The 25,932-nt window shown below is 40.9% G+C and overlaps 1 long non-coding RNA gene across 1 annotated transcript in view; it reads left to right on the top strand.

Annotated features, from left to right (window-relative positions):
• The window catches only part of LOC105664363 (uncharacterized), a 39,521-nt gene extending 14,877 nt beyond the window's left edge, over positions 1 to 24,644 (top strand). Inside the window, exons 2-3 of the long non-coding RNA XR_013038479.1 lie at positions 22,054 to 22,332; positions 23,362 to 24,644. This is a non-coding gene — a long non-coding RNA (uncharacterized LOC105664363). The remainder of the gene's footprint in view (positions 1 to 22,053; positions 22,333 to 23,361) is intronic.
• The last annotated feature ends 1,288 nt before the right edge of the window (positions 24,645 to 25,932 follow it).

The following is a 25,932-nucleotide window of genomic DNA, read 5'->3' on the forward strand; positions in this document are numbered from 1 at the left end:
CGAATGATTTGTGATTTTAATCTGCATGGTGGGATAGAAGTGGGCTAAATACGAGCTAAAATATACCACTTTTATTTCGTGATATACTGCCGGTGTTTATGACTCGATTTATAGTGAAGACTGTGCAAAATTATCGTCCATTAAATTTTGTAAATATAATCCAAATTGAATTCAGTTTGAACTCATTTTAATTAAAAAGATGTTAAAAGTATATTACTAAAAATTGCAAAAAAATTTCTCAAATTCTCAAATTACCAAATTCTGAAATTTTTTAATTTCACCCAAAATTATTTCACATCCACATTTTATTAAATTTCCCCCATCAATTATAATTGGCAAACAAAACATAAACATGAATAAAAATAAGAGATAAGTTTATTAGCCACCGTCCTCCAACCCTTAAAACCGTATTTAAATTTCGTATTATTAACGGAGATTATTATAAGCAACTTCAAGCGCGTTAAATCGGCCCGATCGCGAGCCATTAACCGCGGCTCGCCGGTATCTAGAATATTTTATATCGAACGTAATTTCCGGTTTTGCTTGCCCTCCACTTTTCCCCTGCACACGTGAGCGTTATCGGGAACTTGCTACGTAGGCTGTCCGATCATATTTTTCTGACGATTAAGAGGTCGAAGCACTTGAAACGCCTTCTATTAGTAGAATTATATCGGAGATTGTTTATAACGTATCTTTTGCTATTAACAATTTGCAAATTGACGATTGTAACTGCGGAATCATATTTCAATGTGCTTTGTACTTTTTTCTGAAGTTATAGGAACAGAATAGATTGATTTCTTTTAAAGAACATTTATTGTTAGGCTATGTTATACAAAATTTTGTATGAGATTAATTTTTGTAAATAAGGAGAAATTTCTATTATAAAGACATTATTTGCATTGATTTTATGTCTATTAAAATTTAGTTTGATAAATTATTTTCAAAGTTACTGAAATAATAAGTTGTTCATTGTTCTAATTCCTTAAACATCTCGATTTATTAGAAACTTTGTCCACTAAAATTATTTTAAACATTGTTGGCAACTTCGTTGTCAGCTCATAATGAAGAACAGCTAAAATGTATAAAAATGATCTGACATTTATGGGCTTATAAATCCCAAAGCCAATTCCAAACAACGAAAATTGAAAATCCATCGGTCTATGATTCCCGTACTCGCAGTATACTCGAGCGCGAGTTCGACAGAGGCAGTTGATTTATTCGCCAGCGATCAATAATTACACCCCCGGAGTCGGAGCGAGGCCTATCCTAAACAAATCGAAGCGTTCGATATCGAGCGTGTATCGTAGCTCCATATGAAAATACCGGCACCTCTTGATCCGGCACGCGATACAGCTCGACGACTCTCGCCACGTTCGGTCGGTGTCCGATCCGGTGAAGCCTCCAGCGAGGGTGCACCAACGATGGAGATGGATAATCCATCGTGGTGGCAATAAATCATGAGAGAGTAGCGGAGATGCTCGGCCAAGAACCGAGCGTCCGCCGAGAAAAAGCGAAAGATCGGGAGAGAAAGGGATAAACGTCAGTCGGGAAGATCGAGTGTAACTAGAGGGTGCCGTCAGAAATTCTTAGCGGAGAAAGAGGGAAAAAATCCGAGCGTGGACGAAGAAAGACGGAGGAAAACACGGGGGAAAGGAAAACAGGATGAACACAGAGGGTAAAACGGAATGGAGGATAGAACGGGAACATAATGGAGGGAGGCAGTTCGCTGTCGGCCAGGCCTCCGGAAGTCCGGCTACCGGCGATGTCGCCCCTCGTTTCTCCATTTTTCAAAAAAATAAAAGCGACCGCAACACCGGCTCATTGTTCCCGCTTGCCTGTTCGAGCCGTGTACAAGCGGGTTCAATGAATTCGCCACCGATGAATATAGACGCCCTTGTTTGTGCTGCGTCTAAATGCTAATTACATACAAAATTCATTAATCATTGCTTCCTGATAATTTATTATATGGGCAGAACTGGTCCGTGAACGCGGAACGTATGTATATGTCAGATTTATATATAAATTCCAGAATTCCAGGATTTCTATATTTGCGAGACTGCTAGGTCTCTAATGCTCTTCTGCAATTTTATATTCCTACATTTTTAGCCACAGAAATTTCTACAATTTTATATTTCTAAACCCTTAGTATTAAAATTTGCGAATGGTTCACAGGACTTCAAGACTTTCACGTTTGAAGTGTTTTTCCGAATCTGATATATCTCGAAAGTGTATCGAGAGGATCTAGCACGCGTCCATATTTTCCAAGACTGATCGACCACGTTCGTTATCATTGCGATGCAAAGAACGGCCGACGCTTAATGCACGCGGCGCGAGTGGCGTCATTTATAAAACGACGCCGCCGCGACGAGAATGAAGCGTGACCCAAAGCGTTGAAACGCGAAATGACACTCTTCCAAGACGTGCCGGAGAGTGCCACGTTTCGTTGGTTAATGACGGAAGCGGCAATTTTCGCCGGAGCGAAAACGTCTTCGTCGGACGTGACGAGGTCGACGACGTCACGCATAGGGTGACTATGAAGGATAATTAACCGTCGAGGACGGTTAATCAGCCGAGAAAGCAACCCCTCAACGTTCGCGAAGACGGCGAACTCGACCTGTCGCCTCCTTATTAAAACCGAACCGACATCGTTATTAACCCTTTTTATTACAACTTTGGTACGAACTTCTAAAATTGTTAAACGTTAGAGAAAGTCCAAAATTTATATTGGATTGAACATGAGGTCCAATTGAGACATAAAATTAAGTCCACAATGAAAAAGGATACAGCGAAATATTTTGAAAAAGGAAACGTTAGAAAAGGTCTAAAATTTATATTAGATTGAACCTAAGGTTTAATTGAAATATAAAATTAAGGCCACAGTGAAAAGAGACACAGTGAAATATGTTGAAATAGGAAACATCAAAGAAAGTCCAAAATTTATATTAGATTGAACATGAGGTTCAATTGAGATATAAAATTAAGTCCACAGTGAAAAGGAACATAGTGAAATATTTTGAAAAGAGACACTTTAACAAATAAATGCACCTATAATAAAATTTGTGAAGTTGACAACTTGTGTAGTCACCCTTCCGAGTGTCGAATGGTTTTCACACAAGTTCAGCTATAAAAAATTACAAAATAAATTCACACCGCAAGCTATTCTTTCCGATTCAGAGAATTTCAAAGCAGCCTGAAACTCGTGGGTAACAGCTTATCCATCATTCGTCGAATTGGCTAGCATCACGTGAATCTCATCGAGGGGTTCCCGCGTAGGAAGCCACGAGAGGAAGAGAAACAGCGAGAAGGAACCGAATATCAATTCGCGATACAAAATCCCACGGCTGCTTGGGAGAACCGCATTTCAGAAATATGGCCGACAGCCAAGCTCCGAGTCCTTGATCCTAGGTACTTATCGCCCCCTTTGCCGCACTTCCTTCTGCCTGTACGCCGGAGTGTGTACACAATTTTTGAACAACTTTCTTCCTTTTGCTTGGGATAGCTGCGGGGCGATAAATTTTCTCCGCTGCCTCTTAAAACGAACGGAGAGAATGAGAAAGTAGAGGAGGAGGTGTGAAACACGTGACAATCGGGGAATCATCCTTGTGGCTGCAGGGTAAACCCCGGTTTTTAGATGTTTTTACTCTTGTAATTTGACGTGCTCATTTTTTAAATACTGGAATCGGTTTTTAACGGATAGACGTTTGCCCTCGGGGATACTGCGTTCGAGCAATCTCGAATTTTAGAATTCCACGCTGTCGCCATTTTAGAATTCCATTAAAAGTTCAAATACTTTTGCTTTCAAATTTAGGAATTTATTAATGTGAGAGTTTCCTAAAGTATGAAATTTGTAGATTGTTGAAGGATCAAATTTCTGAGCCACTATATTTTTGTAGTTCAATCAAATTCATAAACTGACAAATGCCTAAATTCCCAAATTTCAAAAATTCCAAAGTCCACAAATTTCTATAACCTGAAAAATTCGAAATTTCTATGGATCTTAACTATTGCACACCCTACATTCGTGACTCGGTAACTTGACCTGGCCAGAACTCGCAAGTCATAAATAAAGAGTAAGGGCAAAAATGTATCGTTCGTAAGTAACCCGAGGCATGTTGTAAGGGTATGTGGTTTAGTTAGGGCGCAAGATCAGCAGGGCTTCCGCATCCGACTTGTCAGTTGCGTCACGTCACGTCACGTCGCGTCACGGTGCATCACAGCACGCGGCACGTAGAGATACAATGCGGTTCCCGAAGCCACAAATCGCTCAAACGCCGCTCTGCTCGTGCAACAACGGACGCCGGTTACGTGGACGAAATGCAAAACCAATTGCACCCGAATACTATGGCCTTCTCCGGCTTTCAGCCACCCTCTGCTACCCCGTACCTGGAATGATTTCTCTTGACAGCTTTCTCGTGTCGCCGTTTCAACCTTCGCTTTACTTGACTCTTCGTGTGCCGATCACGGATGATTTAACTTCTATTCCTTTTATTTATTGCCGTTTCTTTCTTTTTTCTCGTTATTGTTTCGAGCATTTTCCGCGCTTTTCTGCATTCCATTGTCGATCATTAAGTTTTATTTTTATCGAAAAGTTTGTGTGGTGAAAATTATTACTTTAGGTTAAATCTGTATTGTGAAAGGTTAGGTTTGTTAGGTTAGGTTTATACTGTGGGGTGAGGTTAGGTTTATATCATGATAGTATAAGAACAAAAATGTACTTTTGTGCATTATGAAGTATCATAATTGTAAAGTAAGGAACCTCAAACCAAACGTAATATTCATTAATTATTTTTTGACAAATATTAAACATTCTTGCTCTCAAATGGATCCAATTTACGTACCTCTTTTAAGAATTCCTAAATTAAGAAATTACTGAAAATAGCCACATTCCCAATATGAAGTATTTCAGCTAACCTGAATGAAAGCTTAGCTTCGGGAAGCGAAATATCAGAATGCACAGGTTGGCGGGATTGAACGAAAACAACATTAAAATACGAGATGTTGCGGGGCCAGGAGATCGGTGGCGACAGTGGCAAAACGTTAACGTGAGAGCGCGAGCAATGAAAGCAAGAGAGCAGCAAGTGGCTCGTACGTCAGCCGGTGGCTCGTAAACGTCAGCGGTGGTGCTCGTAAACGTAAACGCGATGCTATAAGGGGATGTAGAACGGCACAGCCGGGGAGTCGCCATAACATAACAGTTAAAGAGATACACATAGAGAGAAAGACGATCCATTTAGCGGTTTAAACGCGCTCGTTACGACATCCTATGCAACGAAACAATCTGCCCTCTTGCGTTCTATCCCTCTCGGGAGATTTAGGACGTGTCCTGGACGACACTTTACCGCGATTCATGACATCTTTTTTTCGATCCCTCTTTTCTTCCGTATATTAATTTTACTGCCCACTTATGTTCCTCTAAAAATGTAACATCGGTGATCTTGTTTTATGGTCGATAATGTTAGATTATTACATTTCATTTGTATTCAACATGACACTTATGACATGTTTGACGAGAAAATTGCAATATATTTGTACACACGCGTCTACATAAATATACATGTACATATGTATACATACACATACATACAAGTATACATGACATATACGTACACATGCATACAGGTATACATGTACACACACATACATATACATACAGGTATACATTTTCATAGACATACACATACATAGAATAAAAATCTCTCAACAAAAATTAATATTAAAAAATGTGTAATTTTGCCGCCCATATAAAATCGTCAATTAATTCTGGAGGAACCTGTTCATCTTGTTCCCCGACGACGCTCAAATTACACGCTGTCCTTTCCACAGAATCAATAAAGAAAACCGGCTAAGTCACCTGCAAGCACTTTCCAGGACATTAACGCGACAACGACTACTTCCCGCCGGCAATGATTCCAATTAAGGCAAAGAGTTTATCAATGGACGGGGATGAATGGCAATTAGAGGGTGCGTCGCGGCCTGTCGGGACAGAATCAAAACGTAACGAGATAAATTCGTGGGGTTAAGCGGAACAAGGAGATCCGATAAGAGGGCATCGTCGACGGGGGTGGCTCGGCCGTTATTGAATGCCACGAAAGGAGAGGCCACCGAGTTTTCAGAGGGGATAGTGATTAAACTGAGGGATGAATCCTAGAGATCCGGCGAGTGGGCCACGGGATCCTCCCCAAGGTATCTCCGCTGGAAGGGGTTGAAACAACGGCATTCTGTGTTTAATCATGTCTGACCAAGCGAGGGGACACTCGACCGGGGGTGGAATTTGCATACTTTGCCAACGACACTTGTGTTTATTGGAAGAACATGACAATTTTATTATTCGTACTTTAATACCAAAATGTTCACGCGCGTTTATATAGGTGATTTATTACGCTGTTGCGAAATGTTAATTGAATCGACTTCGATTCGACTGGTTAATTAACAGTAGCCTTTTTATATTTTATTGTAATTTTATCGGTGAACAAAATCTCTCATAAATAAAATAAGAGTCTAGTTCATTATGAAACGCAGTTCCAGGAAAACAAAGTGGTTCATTTTATACATAATTTATTATCGCATATTAATCGGAATAATCTGTAGGAATATCAAGTACGACGAATAGATAAAAATATGAGATTGATTATGGAAGTAGTGGTTTCTCTAATGCGACGCCATTTTAAGGACGCTTAGGGAGACACCTGATGAAAGCGAGGAAAAGGGCAACGAACGAAATAAAAAGAATAGGAACAGGAGGTTATGCACCGATATCTCAATCGCCGTATAAAAACGGGCAATAACTTGCGACGCCACCCAGAAAGATGATTGCACGCCACGAAAACAAGAACCTCGAGAAACGCCAAAATTATGATAATGATTCGAAGCGATTTTCAGTTAAGACATTAGGGGACGTGTATAATTTAGAGAGAAACCAGGCCCCGATAAGTAAAGACCGCAAAGTATCGATCCGTGGTCGTTCACGATAATAAACTTTAATACATATTATGTAGATTGGCGGGAATCGCAAAGATCAGGACGCCTCGCGAGTACGCCTATGGCTCTTTTGCTCCGAGACTCCGTATGTTTATCAATAACAGTATACGCCATAAATAGAGGAAAAATTCCTGCCGTTATATAATTATTTCCTCCTTCCTCTCTTCTCCTGATAACGCCGCTCTCGTTAAATACCGAGCTGATCGATAATTCAGCGTTGCTGAAACCAGGAAAATTCGTTTATCGCGTGAAATGCCCACTCTTGTATTATCGTGCTTCGCTCCATGGAAATTTTCCACTGCAATTTTATCAATTTAGAATGCTCGATAATCGCGGATCGCATTTACCGAGTGTAAAATGGTGGGTCGCGAAAAATGGCTGATGCAGAAACTGCGAGTTTAAAATATTGCTTTAGGGTCTTCAAAATTTTTGAATGGGATCTATGAAACTTCAGAATTTTAAGATATTGAGACTTTGTAATTTTTGTAATATTTCTACAAAATCACTCTCCTTTCGTCAAAGAGAAATTATTACAAAAATGAAGAACAAAGAATAGAAACTACCCCTTCGAAAGAAGGAATAACAAACACGAAAAACAGTAGAAAGTAAAATATGGTAATAAGAGATCAATTGATCGAGAACATTAAAAAGGTAAAGCAGAGAATTTTCATTATTTTATAACCACCCTCTAAAATGCTTTTCATTCAACGCGTCAAGCGAGCACGAAATGTTCCATGATCGAATCCTGTTCACCCCCGGAGAGAAAAATGAAATAAGCGCGACGAGCGTAAAGATTGGCAGAAGGGACAGAGAGGAAGACGAAGAAGAAGGGGAGAAGAATTGGAAAGGTGGAGGGGATCGAAGGCGAAGTGCTGGCACACGGAAAAGGGGATGGTGATGGTACAAGAAGGATAATAATCCGTGGTTTCGATCAAGATTATAGGCGCGGATAAATGAATAGTTTACGAGCAGCGAAAATGAGACGGGTAAAATATTAAACACTCCCTATGAACACGGACTCGAGCCTTTTATATACTGGTCGCTTGTAATAAACCTCAATGGTAAATGTCTTTATTGCGATTCTGGGCCTATCCTACTATATACGGTAATTGATACGAACAAACCTAAGGGCAAAACCTTCTCTCTTTCTCTCGCGCGCGCGCTCTCTCGACTTGTCAGCAAATTACATGCGGCGTATTCATGCTAAAAGGACAGACAGGTATTTAATAACCAGCTTGGTAACGACTTCATTCTCGGACGTGTATGTTCTAGACAAGCTTCCTGCTGGATAGCAATTTTCCTTTTGTGTGTCAATGGAGTCCTTCGAATTTTAACCCTCTGGTCATGGACCTCTTTTAATACGCTCCTCTCGCTGGACGAATATTTCTGTATAAAAAAATATCAAACCAAAGCAAAATATTGCCACATAGGAAACTATAGAAATAACAGTGCTGATAACGAAATGCGACATTCAACCGCAAAGGGCTGAACCATCAACCCTTTCATAAATACTGGCCCCTAAGCTTGTACAACTCAAGTCCTACTTCAAATCTGACAATTCTAACTCTTCATCCAAATTCACAATTTTTCTCTTTAGATTTGTATAGCCTACACAAAGCCCGTAAACAATGGGGTAGCAGATTAACCGGTCGCGAGGTCAGCAGAGCCATTAGAGAGTGATTCAGTTTAGGATCGCAAGATTCCAAGAATTGTTAGTCCTTGAAGAAGTCTCAACAGTACTATCCCACTTTGACATTTCGTTTACAAAGCAGCTCATCAGTCCCCCGCGTGTCCGTCGCCGGCGACCGAACTGGACGAAGATTGAAATCGAGAAATGAAGCAAAACGAGTATCGCATACCGGTCGTATAGGTAGGCAGGTTAGGCGTCAACCCAGCAGGAATATCTGGCGCGTAAGTACACGCTTCGGGCATGTCAGTGACGCGGATTGCACAGGGAGACAGAGAGAAATAGAGAATAGAAGAGGGATACAGGAGATGGTGCGTGTGTTCGTGTCCGAAATGAATTGACCGGTGCATGGTTGATGGACGTAGCGGGTGGCTCGTTATGCTTACAGCCGGCCCAGCAATCAAGAAGAATTCATACTGAACCGCCTGACGTGTCGCTCATGATGGAAGCCCGGACCTCGTAGTCATCCATCTTTACCGCTCTTCCGAGTGTGTTTGCCTTATTCGAGTCTGACGTAACGATGCTCTTCCCTTTACCGAATCTCTTCGACCTCTTCCAAATCTCCGTAGAGATTTTTTAATCGAACGGTCCTTGGGAAAGTTGACTGGTCGAAAAATTTCGGTCCGATCAGGTTCGTACCGTTGTCGATAATTCCATATATTAGGACGAGCAAGAGTGATCAGAGGGATAAAATTAGAATGGGTATAATTTGATTAGAATTGGTAAGTCACATCACATTAGGCTGGACTTAAAGTTTAGGCAAAGATAAGTAGGTTGTAGTAAAGATGAAATAAAATTTTACAATTATTGTAAGATTATGTATTATATTTTATTTCAGACATTCTTATTAAACTTTATATTTCAACGATATTATCGATGAATAGTTAAATATCGGTCGAATATGACTGACATTTCAAACTTTACATCTGAAAACCTATAGAAGAAGCAAAATCCAGGTTGAGATTAGAGAAAATCATAAGAAAGAAAGATATTACATCGGAGAACACATGCATTCCTCTGTATCCATGATGAAATAATAGTTCGCTTCAAGAGAAACACATCTAGAAATATATTATAGAAAGATTCGATCGAACAAACATATCTTAGTGCGAAGGATCAGCCTTCCTAGTGCATCATACCGGTCACTCCGGTCCACAATTATAAATTCCAGAATCAGGCTAAAAATCGATCTCTTTCAAACTAATTACCGATCCACCGTCTCTAGAAACGAGCCACGGCTCAGATTCTTTTCCCTTCGAAGTTTCTTTCCTCGTGTCGGAGGCATGGGCTGATCGTCGTGTTGGAAAAGGTGGATGAAAGCGTCGGTTGATGGTGGTGCGAGTCGAAAGAAGGAAGGAAGGAGGAAAGACGAAGAAGGGATGGTCGACGTGGCTTGGGGGAGTTTTTCTCGTTCCCGGCTTCCGTCTCCTGGGACGCGAAGCGCGAGGATCTTTTTGCTCGCCTCGACGGAGGATCAGACGTCCCACTTTATCTCCGCCGACCCGTTCAACCCCCGACCACCGCCCCCCTCTCTTTCCATCCCGCCCTATCCTCCCGTAGCCCCGTATCCCACGTCGGTTGCTACCCCTCTTCGGAGCTCTATCCTGCCGCAACCCCCGTTGCGCCTTGCTTTTCTACCCCGACGCTCTCCGCCCCTCCCACTGCCCCTACGCCCGCCAGAGCTATGGTTGATCACGTATAGGAGGAGCCCCTAGCAGCGCCTAGAGTGACGCGTCGTGGAGGAGCCATTTGTCATCCATCAGCACACGTTTCCTAGCCCGGAGAGATAGCAGCCTGACCCAGCCTAGATTCTATGCTTCTTATCTTCCTTGCTCTACTCTGTTGCCCTTTTGTCCATCTCCGCTTACCGTCTCTCTCCCTATAGATGCTATAATGTGCTATACGTCGAGAAAACCCTGTTCGAGAGCTTTCCAAGCGAAGATCGCGGACTCGGATTACTGGACCAGATCCGTGTTACGTTTCTTGCGAACTAGGTTTCCTGGCATCGAAGGTAAATAAGGGTGTAACGAGGAGCCTGGTCTGCACTGGCAATCATTTCGAAATAGGCAAAACATTTTTTATATTAGAAAATTATACATATAATCTCGCAAATATTTTTGTCACTTAGGATTCTTATGCGTAAGAGCACGTTAGGAAGTTTTATAATTTTCAAGTTTCTAACTTTCCTAATTTTCTAACATTTAATTCTACAGATTGCAAAATTTCCAGATTTCTAAACAGCTATGTTTACAAATTTCCGAATCAAGAATCTACGTTCCTGCAACATTTCCCAGGAGGTTTTTCCGAACGTAGCAATTTCATGCGGACAATTTCGAGCCCACCCTGTTTCACGATTCTTACATCGTCCCCCAGATTCGATACGACTACTCCTCATTTTAAAATAAATTAGAGTCACACCAGGGGCCGCAGCGAGTTCGGGCCGCTGAACGTGATCCGCGTAATTTATGAAAAAACCAACGATCGAAAGGGGATGCTTCGAACGATGCTACCTAAAACTTGCCACTTTCTGCTATATACGACGATCGCTGTAAATTGTCACGTCGTTTGTAATGACAATTCGATCGAATCGTTTCGCTTTGCCACGATCAACCGTCCCACCCCCTCCTTCTTTATCCTTGCTAGAATGTGCACCGCATTCTTGGCCACGTTGTTCTTAGACTTTTGTTCTCGATGGCTTATCCGTGGATTTGTGGCCACCGATCCGAGTATCGTGAACTGCCTACTTATAAGATTTATTTCGGTCAGGTACGGGTCAACGTGAACTTTCAACCCTTTTCGATGCTCTTCTTTTTTCGGAGCGAGCATCGATGTTGCGTTGCAATAAATCAAATGACCAGCAAAATGTGGGATTTTAACCTCATCCATGATATTTACTGTAGACGCTTTTTAAATTCGTCCATGAACTGTTTATGGAATAATGGTTGGGATGTTGAAAATTTAGAGAAATTGGGATGTTGAAATTGAGAAAATTGCTGCTTTGGATTTATGAAAAATAATGACTTACCAAAAAGCAAGATTGAACTCAAATTCAGAGTTGACAAGAATTAAAAAACAACCCCTATTACGCATGTAAATTTTCCACTTTAGTCACCTGAAGTTCTGAAGGTTTGCTTTGAGACTAATATGCCGTCGATCGAAAAGACAACAAGTTATGGGTGCATTGCCCCGAGATGATTCATCGACAGGCCGAGAATCCACCCCAATTTCCTGCATCCCTCTTCCGACGTTCTTCTTCGAGTTCGAAAGCAACGTTTGCAAACGGATTAGAGTCGGTCCATAATTCCTAATTAGCGATCGATACCGAAGAGATGGAGCGAGAGAGAGGCGGAAAAAGACGGCAAATAAGTAAGGAGCTCCGGGTGCCCGGCCACACCGAGGCCATCCGTTAAATACACTGTTTTTTGGGGGAAACGGGTCGCGCGCTGTAGGGGCGTGTAAAGCACAATGGATGATATAGGTATCGCCAATTTTTCAGCCGTCCGCCAGATTTTTCAATGTAACTTGAGAGCCGCTCCCTCGCGAGGTCCCAGGACAGAGGAATGGATGAACAGGCGGTGAAGAAGGGTGGCAGCCGGGGGTCAGGGCGACAAGAACACCGGAGACGACGGAGCGAGAGAGCCACGGAAGAAAAAGAGGCCAGAAAGGAGAATGGAGGGTCGTGTAGAAGAGATAGACACACGGGAAAGAGAGGAGACCAACAGTTCCTGCTACTCTTTCTTCTTCTTCTTCTTCTTCTTTTCTGCCGGGGAATACAATAATGCCGGGAAAAAAGGTCTGCGAGATGGAAAGGAACGAATACCGAGGTTACCATCGCGGCTGCATCCACCGCGGCAGAAAATCTGCCGGAGGGTTCTCGAGGGTGAACCGGAACAGTTACTGGAGGGGATGCTGCTTCAGGCATCGATGTCATTAATAAAAGTGTCAATGGTGTCAGTGGACTAATGTTGGTAGTCACTCGCGTTGCCTCGCTGGACGGGGAGGGCGGCATCAACCGATCGTCCTATCCAAGGATTTTAACCCCCGTCAACCCCCGTCGCTTCAATCGGTTCCCGTTGCTACTTTACACGATACCTTCTTTCAACTAAATTACCGGGTCTTATCGCGCGTCTTACGCAGACACGAAAAGAATCTCTTCGCTAAGACTGTCGCGAGGAATTATCTCTAGCAGGGACTGAACCGATGATCGAAACGGTTCGGAACAATACCCGATGCTCAACCCTCTTTAACTGCTTACTGATTCGTTTTATGTTAGAGTAAACATACGAAGCTGAATTCCATGAACCTTAGTTTAACGAGTGGAAGATCAAGTTCACTTGTAAATCATGTTTTTCTCCCCCCAATTACGCAATCTAGTTTCAACAAGCTGTTTGAACGTTTCAGGAATAATAAATTCTTGATATAATAAGACTTTATATAATAACATGCTCAGAAGTAACGAGTAAAAATACGAATATCAATAAGAAAAGCAAAATGGGAAAAGAAGCGAGTTACCCTGATAAGGGTGTAACGTATATCGACGCAAAATGAAGGAACATGTTTGCAGATCAGAGGGGTGGCGCATAGGAATATCTAATAAGAAGCCGGGGCTCATCCATCGTGCAGCGGGCCACTCGGGGGGCTGTCACCGTGGGCGTCAGCGTGCCACGGAGAAGGGGTGATTTACATAGTAATAATATCGGGACGTTGCACCACGGCTCCGAACCTTCGAGCCTGAACCACCGGGTCTTAAACTTCTTTCTAATACGCGCCCTCTTTGCAGCAACCCTGTTAAAACGCTCTTTAATTTTTGAAATATACGGTAACTCGGTGTGAAATGGCTTATTGGGCACTTTACATAATTTCTTAATTCAAAGTACTTATGCTTCTTTCATTCATTTTAGCGCAATAGATAGATTCTCCATCTATCGACGTGCTTGGCAACGTAGCCATCGAGTTTCATTAACTAATTTCCGCGATGGTGTTTCTAGATATAGTAGATCGTTTCATAGAACGTGTCCCATTTTATTAATGTTTTAACTACCATAACTCGATACCAGGAACTGAACAATAGGGAAAATAGATGGGAAATAAGGAGATTAGACATTGGGTTCTCTGGTTGCCACATTCGGAGAAATAAATTCGATGACTATGACGTCATGTACAGCTGATAGTTTCAAACATGCGATGAAGAGAAATCAATTTCACCATACATAATAATAATTATAAAATACATAAAACATAAGTAATAATTTGATTTGAAATTTATAAACGGGGGAATGATTTTTCCACCTCAAGTACATCATTGTCAATACAATTGCAACTATTCAATGTCTGTTTATCTGATTTCTTTTTAGCTAATTACCTTTTGGAAGTTAATTACATCATACAAGTAGGTGTCATGAGCACTAAATAAAATAAAGTCGAACAGAAGATAACATCAATGAATAAGTAAGTGTTAATTAGCATAAAATAAAATCGAACAAAAGGCGGTATAAATAGATGTTGTTAATTAGTACTAAATAAAATAAAATTGAAGATAGTATCAATATAAAAGTAGGTTGTTAATAAATCAAATAAAATCGAGAACAGAAGTAGACGTTAATTAGCAATAAACGAGATAAAATCGAGAACAGATAGCATCAAAATATTCTGAACCGGCAAACAAAACCGCGAGACATACCATGTTGCGAAGGTATCCCAATACTTTCGGTTATTAAACGTTCTATACTTAGTTTGCATAACTCAGCCCTGGAGAAGTGGCTTGGCGCGGGCAGAAGGGCTCATGAATACCGTCGTTGATTGAGAACGCGGCCTGGATCTCCAAAGCGGCTCTTCTCTCGTTAATTAACATTGTGCTCCGCGGGCGTGGAGGAAGACGTCAAAACGTCTGTCGGCTCGGACTTCGAACCCTTTTTGTCGTGAGACGGTATCAGGGCCAAGTAACCCTTCCCCGGTCTTTCACCCCCTTTTATTGTTTACCCCCGTTACGCCGGTAAAGCTTGTTACTCTTCTCTTGATATTCTAATCAGCTCGACCCTTTTCTCCCTTTTTGTACTTCCTCTTGGAGGGTTTACTCAAACGGACACTAATATACCGCTCACCACAAGAGTACAGAAAGTAAAATGGCTACGATTGATTTAGTAACAAATTTGAAGCTTTATATTTTTGTAGGATGGAATTTGAAACATATCAGTCAATTTAAAAAACAAGGGAAAAATGCTGCAGTTTCTGGTGTAGGATACTGAACACGATTTTTCTTAGAGAAAAGAAGACACTTAGAAAAAAGCACCTATTATTAAAGAACTTTACCAGATGATGACTACCTAGATCTGGTATGACTCAGCCGATGGCTCTAAAAGCGGAAGGTTTTATCAGTGTTGGATCTATAAGTTTTTATCAGCCTTACAAGTTTTTCTCGGTGTCAGGTTCTACCAGTTTTTATCAGCGCAGGCTCTACAAGTTTTTACTAATATCAGGCTCTACCAGCTTTTATCAGTTCAGGCTCTGCCGACTCTATTAAGCCTCTATCAGCGTCGGATCAACTATTGGAAATCTCTATCGGTAAAAAACATCGGCAACAAAAGACCGACAGAAGCGTATCAGTGAAAGCATCTCCCAGCAAATCAGTGGCAATAAAATATCGCGTGAAAGATCTCGTAAAAAATTATTGCTAGAGATACAGATCGAAAATTGGAACACGGTGAATTTAATTATAAACGAAAAATTGCTGTCGAATCTATAATTAACGCGACTAATTGGCAAACTCGAATAAGCCGGTGCGTAAACGCATCCTGTGTATATAATCGTTGGAGGAAAAGGAGCGACAAACGTGGAAGAACGAGAGAAGTCGAGCAATCTGTACGAAGGACGCAGCACACGATAATTTCATCGACGCACAACCTTATTCGTAGTATCGACTCGTAAGGTTTCCACACAGGTGAATTCACTCTGATTACAGATTCAGCCAGGCTGAAAATTACGCGGTACATGCTGAAGCAGGGAGAGAGGAAGAGATTGATAATACAACGCCGCGTAATTTCACCTATAAGATCAAATTACAGTCGGTGCCGAATTAAAGACCGTTCATTTTCCAGGAGAGGGAATAGTTACCCCCTTTACTCTCTTTTGTTGGAACACGTTCATGAGCGGGAAGAATTTAGAAACGTTTCGTCGCCTATCGCCATTATTTTTTAACTCGTGTTGCCCACTCAGGAGATTTCGATTGAAAAATTAGGACATCATTATTATATTTAGAAATTGCTCATCTCCTAAATTGAAAATTCCACATTCTCAGATTTGTATAATTATACGTTTTCAAACTTGAATATTGTAAATTTCTAAATTCTAGGATATACAAGTTTAATTTAAAGTACAAATTCAATTTTGTAGTGTCTATAATTTCAAGTGTAATTATCTCCGCTCTGATTGCGTTAGTTTTTTCGAAAGTTGACTGGTGTTTGGATGTTATTATTTGAATCTAGTTAAATTGTGAAATAAGTTGAAAATGAAGTCTGTGATGAACCACCTTAATGTTTCGTACGGTTGGTATATAAGACAAGATTGATCCAACTTGCCGATTTACCTCGATTCGCGTCGTGTCTTTAAAGCAACGGCCTCAACGAGCACCGTTTAAGACAAAATTGCGGTCTGAAGGGCAAGACCTTGCCAGATGTGGAATTAAGTGACTTCGAATGGGCTGTGTTCAATGCCACTAACATGGTGGTTCTGTTATTATAGGACCTCAGAGTTCTACTATTTGTGAAGAGATACATATCGCAATGTGCTGAATATAAATAATAACTGCTCCAATTTTCTCCTGAATTTCAACTTCACTCCTCGCAACTTATTTCCATAAAAAATGAACACTAGAACTATTTGTATTAAATACTTTTAAATTAAAAAATGAATAAATAAATACCGAAACAACGACTAATATGATATAATCATTCATCTTATCAGAATATGACAGACATTTCGATCAAACAACAAAATTTTACGACATGAAACGTGAAACTAGTCATTCTGGCAAGTTGAGAGTTCCATCGTAAAAATCGATTTCTCAAAAACAAATCATGATCAAGTCCAGTGGCATATTTTTTCCAGGAACACCTTGTGGACCGCTAATTTCATTAACAAGCTAATGACTGTTAAAGGTAAGCGCGAGGCAATTTAAGTCCGCTCGCTGGCGGACATTAAAAGCCCATCACGCGGGGTTCAGGAAGGAGGATTGGCTACGAATCCGAACAGTACTAATGCCTTCCACCTTCCTCCGCAGCATCCTTTCACGAATAGACGTTTTTTGCATAAGTTGCCCGATGCGATCGTTCCCCTCTCGTCGCTGCCATCAGCACCCTCTCCCCACCCGTCAGCCTGAGACTTCCCGTTTCGCCGTCACCCTTCTACCTGGACCTCCTCTTCTTCTTCTCTCCGACGACACCTCTTCATCTCTCTGTTGCTCTTCTCTGTTCGACAACGGAACCGTACACGAGGCTGTGGCTAAGAGCGGAGCGACGTCGCCGACGCCACGCACCCCGACGTCGCCCTGACGCGCTCCACTGACGCTGCGGACCGGAGATTAATGGCTTCGGACTCTGAAATCCTGGAAAATAAATAGCGGGGGCGCCGGTGGCGAGAGCGAGACCCCTACGGAACAAGATGCGATCTCTCTCTCTCCTCCCTTCTTCTCCTCGCGTTCACCTCGATTCTCTCTCTCTCTCTCTCGGTTCGGAGAAGGAGACGCGAACAGAAGGTAGAAGGGAGAGGGTCTGGCTGATGGGAGAGACGCAACATCCCGAGGGACCTGCCTACTACTGCTCTTGCTGGCCACCGCCATCGCTGGTCCTCCTTTGTGAGGAGATCCGAAGGTTGTCGAAGGGCCAACGCGAAAAGCGGCCGCTGTAGAAATTTATCCGAGCGGAATGCTTTTGTTGGACCGCCTAGTGACAAGGAAATCGAAGCTTTCCTCGTTTTAACCGCCGGGATTTATCTGGATTATGTTGGATGACGGCGAAAATCTTTTGTTTTGACCCGCTAGAGTGCTTTCCCGCGCGAAAGTTAAATATGGAGTTTATAGACAAAGTCAAATCTTATCTTAATCTTTTTCAACATCCCCTTATTGTTGGTTTCATCTATTCATTTTATTTGAAATTCTGCATCTTTTAAATATTATCACATTCTCTAAATTTCATGCATTGTTCGAATCATTCTGCACTGAATCAGAGATTAAAGTTCTCTCGGCGAGACCTACTCTCACCCAGCGTGAGTGTAGCAACTACAGTTTATGTCTCTTCGAACGTTCTATATAAGTCCGAAGAAGACATTCGCGAGTAACGTCGATCATCGGAGCGCCAAGAGAGAGAAATCTCATTAGCGCGTTTACGTTTCTTGCTCAACATACCGGCATCAGACGGTTCCTTGACCTTTAGACCGCACGTATTTAGTAGCAACTGGTTGCAGTAGCAAGAATTAGCGATTAATCTTTTCGTTGGTGTTGCGACGAGAACGAGAGGAGAGGGTCAGCTAGTATACGCGAAGAGGAGGAGAAGAAAGCCGATAGGACGAGGTAGATACAAGGAAGAGGCACTAAACTGGTACCCTGGTAGGGACACGGAGAAAGAGAGAGGAACGAGAAATGGAGGAAAGAGCATGTAGAGGGAAGACTGCAGTTACGGACCAGACATTATGCAAACGACACAACAATTAGACCGTGGTCTTCCACAGGTTATTTAGTATTTAATATAAGTTACCCTTGGTTGGCCATATAATGGCCATCTTCACACATTCTACCGAGACTTTCCAACAGGTATTCGATTACCGAGTGGTCAGCGAATACTGTTTCCTTGGTTTACCTATCTGCAGTTCACCTAGATCTATTTACTAACTTACGAACAGAATTTGGGTCAGTTCAGTTAGATCTTGTTACTCGATGCAACTCAAAATATTGACAAGCTGTATTATATCTTCAGAAAACAATTGTGCACTGTCGTTAGGACAAGCTCTATCTAGGTTTCCCTACTCACAGTGTTTCTATATTTTCTATATTTTCTATAGTTTCTCCAGAGTTTCTTTAGGCTTCATCTAGATTCTTCTCAAACTTAAACCCAACCCTTCAGAGTTTTCCTACGGTCCGAGTCCCTCTAGACTCTCCCTGCAGTTCCTCAAATTTTTTTAAGCCTAACTTAGGCTCTGCCTAAGGTTCTAACGTTCCAGATTACGGAGCGACAATGCAACTGCGTGAAATATTAGCAACGCTTTTTAGTTTCTATAGGTGATATATGAGTGAAAAAATGGCGCTAGATCACGAAAGCGGATTCTGTAGCTCGCGAGAAAGGTCGTCCGTCTTCCGTCTCGTTTGAGAGCAACAACGTGGCCTCTCATCGTTCTCCCTCAGTCATCTCGTCCAGTCACGTTTGCACGGTAGCCATTTGCGAGATTACGCCGAGGCGCTTGCTAGGCCGCTCATTAACGAGCGAACGAAAGAAGAGATTATCAACCGACTAAGCGTAACTAACAACAACGCGGGCCCGTCCAATTTGAGAAACGGCTAATTATACGCCGTGGAACGACCACGACGCGCTTTACCACTCTCTCTCTCTCCCTCTCTTTGTCAGCTGTCTCTCTTCCGCCGTGCGCAAGCCACTTTTTCGCGAGGCACGACTAATTACTCAGAACGACTTCGATCGCCACCGTTGTGACACCGTTGCCAACGCGAGATTAATTGCCATACGTGCCTCCGCGAAATTAATTGCGCTCCGGCGCGACGCTTCCTGTTATGTTGCCTGTTAACCTAGGTCCTCGCTACCGAAAATTACCGAACTATAATAATATACCGACAACATATCTTAATATTTTCATTAGAATATTCTCACCATATTTCAGCGATCATTATTCTATTAAATGTTATGTCGTTTATGTCACGTGAAATAGCGACATCGGAAGTTTTTGTAACACGTGTACGAAACTTGAAATATTTTACTATTTAGATAAGAGGGTGTACACGTTGTACAACAATCGCACCAGGGTGTACTGCTATTTGGTATTCAAAGAAGTTATTTATTTTTTAGATAGGAATCTACCCTAAGATATCATTAATTCACTGTATAGTACCCATAGAACTATAGTATCTAACTGTTGACTCCATGTGTCTTAATGGCGTCATTTTTTGTAAACTGCGTTTTTTTTACTGGACAAAATTAATAGACGAAAACAAGATTAACACTAAACCTACCGGCGTATAATATGCACTTAATCTGAGTTGAAAAATGGAGTGAAAAAATAAATGAACAATCAACAAAACGTAAATTACTGCACACTTTAATTCTTTATCTTGATGAAGATCAATACAGGTATTAGAAGAATCAATTCAACACATTGTGTCATTTATAATAAGGATCTTGTGGAACGGTCATTTGACCGGTTTGGTAGTTTTAGTGTTAGGAATATCCACATAATTAAGTATAACATCCTCAGATACAATTTTTTAGTTTCAAAAATCGATAATAAATGAGAAAGTTACAAAAGAATTTACACAATACCACATTAAAAGAAGCCACACACGTTCATACACGTAACTACTTGAATTAGAAATGTATTGATATGTGTTCGTGAAGTTAATTCATGAAGTATTTGATCAAGAATAGCATTCGATGTACGTCATTTCCGTGGAAATCTCGTTGTTATAACGGGAGAGAAAACATCCGGCAGAGATTGCGAGCAAAGATTCCAGAGGAACGACGAGTTCGTCGCGTTACATTCCTGAACGATGATTTTCGTAGCTGCACATGGCGAACAGACGAAAGAGGGGTAGAAGGGAGAGCTAGATTTGATTCGTAGGGGGATAGAACAGATCGGGTATGGTGTCTGCCTCGACAGACACGGGGGAGATGGCGGCGTGCAACGCCGTAGCAAAGCAATATCCATAGGAACACCCCGTGTCAGAGGGAGAGATGCAGAGACGTGCAATCAATCACGAGGGACCCTGCTGCCACGTTCGTGGCCCTCGTATCAAACGTAACGCACGGTAAACATTTTTAACTTTGCCACGTTATTAATATTCGTTGCGCCACGGGAACCTCTCCACCACCCCCCAACGTGTACCCTGCCCTCCCCCTTCCACCCTGAGCTTCGCGTTTTTGTTAATCAATTTGCCGCCGAAAGTAATCGTGGAATGAGTATTGTTTACCTGTACCTCGTTACTTGAGTGCGATAAAATTCCTCGAGTTTTATAAGAGGGATTTGGAATTTGGAACCAGTGGCAATTTGTAAGTTTTGGTATTTGAGCAGTAGGGAAATGTAGGAGTCTAGCAAGTTGAGAATTGAGGGCTTGGAGATCTGGCGATATAAGAATCAGGGACTTGAGACAGTTGGAAATTTCAGAATTTGAGAATATAGAAATTTGGTAACTTAAAAATTTCAAAATTTGACAATTTGAGTACTTGAGTATTTAAAAATTTGAAAACTTGAGAATTTGGAAATATAGAATCTCTCACTAAACGATAGCCTATGAAAAAAGATTCCTTACCTACTAAAAGAACCCTAAAATGATTCCACCCCTAAAGTCACAAACAACGCAACGAGTGTGTTCTTTTTTATTTTCAGTCGTTAAATACACTCACGATGTATTTTATTCATTTTTAAAAATAAACTAAGCTGACAAAATTTGTTGTCTTCGTGGACAGAATATCCGAAACGAGGAATGCAATCGATATTAATTGCGGTAACGCGATATCGTACGTGCGCTTTTAATTACGTGGCCGACATGCTCGCCAGGATCACATTAGACGTAATGCACGGGAAATGTTTTTTAACTCTGCCGTGTTATTAATATTCGTTAGAGCACCCAACCCGCCTGTTCCTCTGTGTTCACCTTTTTGTTGCGTTAACGCGCATTCCAGCCCGCTAATCGCAATAATGGAAATTAATAATCGGTCTGTCGTTAACATCGTCGCCACCGAAAATTAAAATCGTGTGTTGAAATGCGTTTCGATCGAACTGATTCTGTGAACGATTTCTAATTAAAATTGCACCATTAATTCGACAGAAAATAAAGAGCTTAAGTTAGGTTAGGAAAAAAGTTAGGTTAGGATAACCTACTGTTTTTATATTATAGAAGTTGTACCTCAATATTGATTAAAGTTTACTCACTGCTAGCACGTTTCATTCTAAACCTATTAATTTTAAATAGAATATCTCAAAATTAAATATTTTAGAATAAAATCAAGCAAATAAAATGTAAGTTAGCTATCAAACTTAAGAAGCAGTGCTGACTTCCTTACTTTTATCAAACAAGAATCTTCATCATATGTGAAATAATAACGACAGAAAACAGAATTTAAGTGAAAGAGAACTTGACTAAAGTTCTAAACAAAAATTGTCATTTTGTGTTTCAGACCAATATATAAGGAAATTCTGGCAATGATTCGAACTGGAAGCTCTTGAAATTTCCTTCAATTACCGACACACTGGCAGAGCTTGTAGCTGTCGAGAGCGTTTAACAAGGACCACGTGTGTAAGACAATTCTCGACGGTTGTTACGGTCCGAGGATCGTTGCACGAGCAACGACAAACAACAACAGGATTCAGCTGCCGCTGTTTCTGCCCACGCAACGGCCAACAAATGTCAGAACTGTAATCCGGATGAAATTAAAGCGCGGAATTAGCACTGTCAGGTAAATAAGCGAACGCGACGATTCTTGCTAACCAAAGTGTCAGCTTTCTGTCGCGAGAAAAATAGATTTTCACACTTCCTTCTCTATTTGCATTTTTCTTGCATCAAGTTTCTGCGAACTTCGTTAAAGACATACGTAGAAAATGTTGGCGTTGATTATTTATTAGGTGAATAGGTGGAGAGATTGAGGTAGGATGTTCGCAATTTCCAAGTTCCTAAATTTTCTAATTACCAAATTTCCGAGTTCCCAAATTTTCAAATTTCTAAATTTCCAAATTTCCAGGTTTCCAAATCTCGAAATCTCCAAATTTCCAAATTTCCAGATTCCCAGGTTTCCAAATCCCCTAATTCCCAAATTTCCAGGTTTCCAAATTCCCAAATCCCCAAATTCTCAAATTCCTAAATTCCCAAATTCCCAAATTCCCAAATTCCCAAATTCCCAAATTCCCAAATTCCCAAATTTCTAAATTTCCAAATTCCCAGGTTTCCAAATTTCCAAATTCCCAAATTCTCAAATTCCCATATCCCCAAATTTCTAAATTTCCAAATTCCCAAATTTCCAAATTCCCAGGTTTCCAAATTTCCAAATCTCCAAATTTCCAAATTCCCAAATTTCCAACTTCCCAAATTTCCAAATTTCCAAATCTCCAAATTTCCAAATTCCCAAATTCCCAAATTTCCAACTTCCCAAATTTCCAAATTTCCAAATTCCCAAATTTCCAAATTTCCACATCCCCAAATTCTCATATTCTCAAATTCCCACATCCTTAAATTTCTAAATTCCAGAACTCCCAAATTTCCAAATTTCCAAATGACCAAATCCACAATTTTCTAATATCCCAAATTTTTAAACTTTCCAACATCCAAATCACCAAATTCTGAAGTCCTCAAACATCCAACACCCAAAATTGCTATCTCCATAAATCCTCTGAGAACGACCCCTGAACCGGAACAGACTTCGCATTAATATTCATGCAAAGTTCGAAATAAATTCAAAAATCCTTCCACTCGGACAATCAATAATATTCAGTTCACAGAGCGCAGCACTCTAAGATCTTCGCGAAGAAGAGGAAGCAAAGCGGTCGTCAGAAGGGCAGTTGAGATCTCGCCAAAGGGTGATTAATGAACACGGAAGAAGAAGAAGAAGAAGAAGAAGATGAAGACGAAGAAGAAGAAGTCGAAGATTCGGCCGCTGTCAGCTGGAACACGAGATCGTCCGGAGGAATATTCTTTTTAGTCCGGTCATAAATCCGCGCGGCGAAATTCGCCGGTTGAACGAGCCGCGAGCGCGATTAAATATTAACTACGTGGCCGATTATGTAATTAAAAGGGTATTCGTAGTAATTGGGAGGACGGGGGCTTAACGAGCTTTCTAAAATTTCCGAAGATAATTGCGCGTGCAGCCCGCGTGATTATCGGCGGTTCGCTAATTACGGGCTAACGCGGATCGTTTCTCTTTTCCAGCTATTACGCTCCAAGTCGCCGCTCCTCGCCGCGGAAACTGGCAAACGCCTTCACCGGATCCCGGAACTTCCTTATCTTGCTTTTCGACTTTCCCTTCGAAACAGGAACTAACATCGAGAACTTTGTTGCCCAAACTTTGCACCCCGTTTTCGCATCGATACGCACCATCTACCCTCTTGCATGGAATCTCTAATTGTTTCTACGAGCAAAATTATTCGAGGCGCTTTCTATGATTTTGCTGGGCAAATATTTACGGTTGATCAGAAAATCGGATTCGATAAAAAAAAACAATCGGGTGAATATAGAACGCGAACAATGCGTTGAGATTGAGTTATAGACGGGACCATTTAATGCAGTCATTAAGGAATCATTAATCTTCCTCCTTAGTGTGCATGACAACGGAGTCATTGTTGGAACAGGTGCTACTTAGGAGGCTGAGATCATTAGCCGAATAAATGGAATCAGCCCTGCGCGGAATAAAAGAATCGATGATAGGAATCTTAACGGGAAACGAACCGTGGCGTTTCTATAATTGCGGCAATTAAGTGAAGTCAAAGTGCGAATAAAAACTCTGTGTCATCGGTTTTGACCATAGCTAATAACTTCAGTTTCAAATATTATCTGTAATCAGGATTTTTGGGAAGGTAACTCTGCTTAGACACTTGTGGAATTAATTATAGTATGTTTTACATTTATGTTTTTAATGTGTTACATATATTTTATTCATACACATACTCCAAACTTGATGAGTTACATGATACAATATAGATATTTTATGTTTTTAAGAAAACTTGTGTAACTTGAAATAGTCGACATGTAAAATAAAGGCAAGTGCAATTTAATTATTAAGATTTTATGATCTCGACTAAAGATATCGCACGTGAACTAAAACTACTGTGTCTAAAAAATTGTAAATGAATTTTTATTTAAATTTGTGAGGTTATTTTTACAATATAATGGTAAGGGTGTTATATGAATGAGGTTGGTAACAGTGCTGAGTAAGTGAAGTTGGTATGAATGTTAAAAGAAGCGAGAATCAGAGATTGCCAGAGTTGGAATAGAGTTTGAATAAGAACAATGTCCCATTAATATTAAATAAAACAAACTAAATATAGAAATTATATCTCTAACTATTAAATATATATTAAATATATAAAAAGAAGTCTTCAATATATTTCCCCACAAAATAGTACTTGCAATTCTACTTGCAGTGAAATAAAAATAAAAATGTCCGACTCCGACAGACGTAGCCGTGAAAGGATTGAATCGTTGCCGCGAAGAAAATGGAGCTCGTTGAATTCGAAGAGGAGAAACAAGAGTGTGATCGCGTAAGAAACGCCGAAAATATTCGCTGTAGGAACATAAACGGTCGTCGTTTGTCAAACAGACGACTCAATGTCTGGCGTAACTCGCGTCAGGCCGCGCGAGGAATCCGCAAGATGCGCGATAAACGACGGAATCGAAAGGCAAATAAACGCTTTGCGGCGCCGCGAGCGAAACGCCCGATGAATGGCACGCTTGATCGATGCGAGGATCTTCGAAACTGGCCTTGCTATATAACCGAGATACGAAACAATGCTTTCATGCGCCGGAAATTGGATTCGAGAGGCAAGATTAATTAATCCATGGACAAGCTTCTGCGGTTGTTAATCTTCCTAATTATCCTCGTGATTGAACCTTTTCTCTTTATTCAATCGAATCTAAGATGGCGGATAAGGATCTTCTTTTATACACTAGTTATTTCAATTTTGCTTACTTCTTTTGGGCTGTTATTTTATATTTGGAGATCTGATATTGCAGAGCTGAAGATTACTGTTTTAGGGGTAGAAGTACTAGAGTTATTTGGTATAGCAAACATAGAGGTATTTCATGAAATTATGAGAAGGATACTTTTTTATCTGACACCTGGTTATGCACAATGTTGTATAAGTATAGTAATCCTGTAGATTATAGATACTTATTTAGGAATAATAAGCTCGGAATTATTTTTGTTCGGTAGAGTCTACAGCCACATCTAAACCTAAAGCTACATCTAGTCCTAGAGCCATTTTGTTTAGAATAGAACTATTTTATCTAAATACACATCTTTACATAGCCTACAATTTCACACTCGCACATTCCAAGCATCTACCTTCTG

The sequence above is a fragment of the Megachile rotundata genome, chromosome 1, assembly GCF_050947335.1.
Source record: "Megachile rotundata isolate GNS110a chromosome 1, iyMegRotu1, whole genome shotgun sequence".
Classification (NCBI taxonomy): domain Eukaryota; kingdom Metazoa; phylum Arthropoda; class Insecta; order Hymenoptera; family Megachilidae; genus Megachile; species Megachile rotundata.